Here is a 4,728-nt window from a genome sequence, read left to right on the forward strand (position 1 = left end):
TCACGACTTTATTTCTTTCTTTTCTCTCTTTTTTTTTCGTTTTCTTCTCTTTTTTTTTCGATTTTTTTTTTTGAATAGAAATGTTTTTTCTTGCTTTCAAGAATCATTTTTATGATTTTTCAGATCCTCAGTAACATGTCTCCTTTTTCATCATTCTTTCAAGAGCCAACATTCATGAACCACAAATTCAAAAGACATATGCACTGTTTAAGCATACATTCAGAGAACAAAAATATTGCCACCACATCAAAATAATTAACTGTTATAAAATTCAAAATTCATGCAATTCTTTTCTTTTTCAATTAAGCACGTTTTTCATTTAAGAGAGGTGATGGATTCATAGGACATTCATAACTTTAAGGCATAGACACTAAGACACTAATGATCACAAGACACAAACATGGATAAACATAAGCACAAAAAATTCGAAAAACAGAAGAATAAAGAACAAGGAAATCAAAGAACAGGTCCACCTTAGTGATGGCGGCTCTTTCTTCCTCTTGAAGATCCTATGGAGTGCTTGAGCTCCTCAATATCTCTTCCTTGTCTTTGTTGCTCCTCCCTCATGATTCTTTGGTCTTCTCTAATTTCATGGAGGATGATGGAGTGTTCTTGATGCTCCATCCTTAGTTGTCCCATGTTGGAACTCAATTCTCCTAGGGAGGTGTTTAGTTGCTCCCAATAGTTTTGTGGAGGAAAGTGCATACCTTGAGGAATCTCAGGGATCTCATGATGAGTGGGGTCTCTTGTGTGCTCCATCCTCTTCTTAGTAATGGGCTTGTCCTCATCAATGGGGATGTCTCCCTCTATGTCAACTCCAACTGAATAACAGAGGTGACAGATGAGATGAGGAAAGGCTAACCTTGCCAAGGTAGAGGACTTGTCCGCCACCTTATAGAGTTCTTGGGCTATAACCTCATGAACTTCTATTTCTTCTCCAATCATGATGCTATGGATCATGATAGCCCGGTCTATGGTAACTTCGGACCGGTTGCTAGTGGGAATGATTGAGCGTTGTATAAACTCTAACCATCCTCTTGCCACGGGTTTGAGGTCATGCCTTCTCAATTGAACCGGCTTTCCTCTTGAAACTCTCTTCCATTGGGCGCCCTCTTCACATATGACTGTGAGGACTTGGTCCAACCTTTGATCAAAGTTGACCCTTCTAGTGTAAGGATGTTCATCTCTTTGCATCATAGGCAAGTTGAATGCCAACCTTACACTTTCCGGACTAAAATCCAAGTATTTCCCCCGAACCATAGTAAGATAATTCTTTGGATTCGGGTTCACACTTTGATCATGGTTCTTGGTGATCCATGCATTGGCATAGAACTCTTGAACCATCAGGATTCCGACTTGTTGAATGGGGTTGGTAAGAACTTCCCAACCTCTTCTTCGGATCTCATGTCGGATCTCCGGATATTCACCCTTTTTGAGTGAAAAAGGGACCTCGGGGATCACCTTCTTCAAGGCCACAACTTCATAGAAGTGGTCTTGATGCACCCTTGAGATGAATCTTTCTATCTCCCATGACTCGGAGGTGGAAGCTTTTGCCTTCCCTTTCCTCTTTCTAGAGGTTTCTCCGGCCTTGGATGCCATAAATGGTTATGGAAAAACAAAAAGCAATGCTTTTTCCACACCAAACTTAAAATGTTTGCTCATCCTCGAGCAAAAGAAGAAAGAAGAGAGTAGAAGAAGTAGAAATGAGGAAGAAGGGAATGGCTTTGTGTTCGGCCAAGAAGGGGAAGAAGTAGTGTTTAGGTTGTGTGAAAATGAAAGAGTGAAGGAGGGTTTATATAGGAGAGGGGGAAGGGTAGGGTTCGGCATTGGAGGGTGGGTTTGGGTGGGAAAGTGGTTTGAATTTGAATGGTGAGGTAGGTGGGGTTTTATGAAAAATGGATGTGAGTGGTGAAGAAAAAGAAGGGATTTGATAGGTGAGGGGTTTTTGGGGAAGAGGTGTTGAGGTGATTGGTGAATGGGTGAAGAAGAGAGAGAGTGTGGTAGGGTAGGTGGGGATCCTGTGGGGTCCACAGATCCTGAGGTGTCAAGGAAAAGTCATCCCTGCACCAAATGGCAAGAAAAAACGCGTTTTTAGCCATTTCTGGCGTTAAACGCTGGGCTGGTGCCCATTTCTGGCGTTTAACGCCAGCATGTTGCCCTTTTCTGGCGTTTAACGCCAGTCTGGTGCCCCTTTCTGGCGTTAAACGCCCAGAATGGTGCCAGACTGGGCGTTAAACGCCCAACAGCTAGCCTCACTGGCGTTTAAACGCCAGTAGGTGCGTCCTCCAGGGTGTGCTGTTTTTCTTCCTGTTTTTCATTCTGTTTTTGTTTTTTCATTGATTTTGTTACTTCTCATGATCATCAACCTACAAAAAACATAAAATAACAAAAGAAAATAGATAAAATATAACATTGGGTTGCCTCCCAACAAGCGCTTCTTTAATGTCAGTAGCTTGACAGAGGGCTCTCATAGAGCCTCACAGATGCTCAGAGCCATGTTGGAACCTCCCAACACCAAACTTAGAGTTTGAATGTGGGGGTTCAACACCAAACTTAGAGTTTGGTTGTGGCCTCCCAACACCAAACTTAGAGTTTGACTGTGGGGGCTCTGTTTGGCTCTGTTTTGAGAGGAGCTTTTCATGCTTCCTCTCCATAGTGACAGAGGGATATCCTTGGGCCTTAAACACCAAGGATTCTTCATTTACTTGAATGATCAACTCTCCTCTATCAACATCAATCACAGCCTTTGCTGTGGCTAGGAAGGGTCTGCCAAGGATGATGGATTCATCCATGCATTTCCCAGTCTCTAGGACTATGAAATCAGTAGGGATGTAATGGTCTTCAACCTTTACCAGAACATCCTCTACAAGTCCATAGGCTTGTTTTCTTGAGTTGTCTGCCATCTCTAGTGAGATTTTTGCAGCTTGTACCTCAAAGATCCCTAGCTTCTTCATTACAGAGAGAGGCATGAGGTTTACACTTGACCCTAAGTCACACAAGGCCTTCTTGAAGGTCATGGTGCCTATGGTACAAGGTATTGAAAACTTCCCAGGATCTTGTCTCTTTTGAGGTAGTTTCTGCCTACACAAGTCATCCAATTCTTTGGTGAGCAAAGGGGGTTCATCCTCCCAAGTCTCATTTCCAAATAACTTGTCATTTAGCTTCATGATTGCTCCAAGGTATTTAGCAACTTGCTCTTCAGTGACATACTCATCCTCTTCAGAGGAAGAATACTCATCAGAGCTCATGAATGGCAGAAGTAAGTCCAATGGGATCTCTATGGTCTCATTTTGAGCCTCAGATTCCCATGGTTCCTCATTGGGGAACTCATTGGAGGCCAGTGGATGCCCAGTGAGGCCTTCCTCAGTGGCGTTCACTGCCTCTTCTTCCTCCCAAAATTCGGCCATGTTGATGGCCTTGCACTCTCCTTTTGGATTTTCTTCTGTATTGCTTGGGAGAGTACTAGGAGGGAGTTCAGTAATTTTCTTGCTCAGCTGACCCACTTGTCCCTCCAAGTTTCTAATGGAGGACCTTGTTTCAGTCATGAAACTTTGAGTGGTTTTGATTAGATCAGAGACCATGGTTGCTAAGTCAGAAGTATTCTGCTTAGAGCTCTCTGTCTGTTGCTGAGAAGATGATGGAAAAGGTTTGCTATTGCTAAACCTGTTTCTTCCACCATTATTGTTATTGAAACCTTGTTGAGGTCTCTGTTGATCCTTCCATGAAAGATTTGGATGATTCCTCCATGAAGGATTATAGGTGTTTCCATAGGGTTCTCCCATGTAATTCACCTCTTCCATTGAAGGGTTCTCAGGATCATAAGCTTCTTCCTCAGATGAAGCTTCCTTAGTACTGCTTGGTGCATTTTGCATTCCAGACAGACTTTGAGAAATCATATTGACTTGTTGAGTCAATATTTTGTTCTGAGCCAGTATGGCATTCAGAGTGTCAATCTCAAGAACTCCTTTCTTCTGATTAGTCCCATTGTTCACAGGATTTCTTTCAGAAGTGTACATGAATTGGTTATTTGCAACCATTTCAATCAGTTCTTGAGCTTCAGTAGGCGTCTTCTTCAGATGAAGAGATCCTCCAGCAGAGCTATCCAAAGACATCTTGGACAGTTCAGAGAGACCATCATAGAAAATACCTATGATGCTCTATTCAGAAAGCATATCAGAGGGACACTTTCTGATTAATTGTTTGTATCTTTCCCAAGCTTCATAGAGGGATTCTCCATCCTTCTGTCTGAAGGTTTGGACTTCCACTCTAAGCTTACTCAATTTTTGAGGTGGAAAGAACTTTGCCAAAAAGGCATTGACTAGCTTTTCCCAAGAGTCCAGGCTTTCTTTAGGTTGAGAGTCCAACCATGTTCTAGCTCTGTCTCTTACAGCAAAAGGGAATAGCATCAGTCTGTAGACCTCAGGGTCAACCCCATTAGTCTTGACAGTGTCACAGATTTGCAAGAACTCAGCTAAAAACTGATAAGGATCTTCCAGTGGAAGTCCATGGAACTTGCAATTTTGTTGCATTAGAGAAACTAATTGAGGCTTAAGCTCAAAGTTGTTTGCTCCAATGGCAGGGATAGAGATGCTTCTCCCATAGAAGTCGGGAGTAGGTGCAGTAAAGTCACCCAGCACCTTCCTTGCATTATTGGCATTGTTGTTATTTTCGGCTGCCATGTGTTCTTCTTCTTTGAAAAATTCGGCCAGGTCCTCTAAAGAGAGTTGT

The 4,728-nt window shown here is 42.6% G+C and overlaps 1 non-coding gene across 1 annotated transcript; it reads left to right on the top strand.

The window, feature by feature from the left end:
- The first annotated feature begins 4,166 nt into the window (after positions 1-4,166).
- Positions 4,167-4,274, top strand: LOC112704436 (small nucleolar RNA R71). Its single transcript, XR_003155061.1, has one exon. It is a non-coding gene; the product is annotated as a small nucleolar RNA R71 (small nucleolar RNA).
- Positions 4,275-4,728: the final 454 nt, after the last annotated feature.

The sequence above is a fragment of the Arachis hypogaea genome, chromosome 7, assembly GCF_003086295.3.
Source record: "Arachis hypogaea cultivar Tifrunner chromosome 7, arahy.Tifrunner.gnm2.J5K5, whole genome shotgun sequence".
In the NCBI taxonomy this organism is placed as follows: domain Eukaryota; kingdom Viridiplantae; phylum Streptophyta; class Magnoliopsida; order Fabales; family Fabaceae; genus Arachis; species Arachis hypogaea.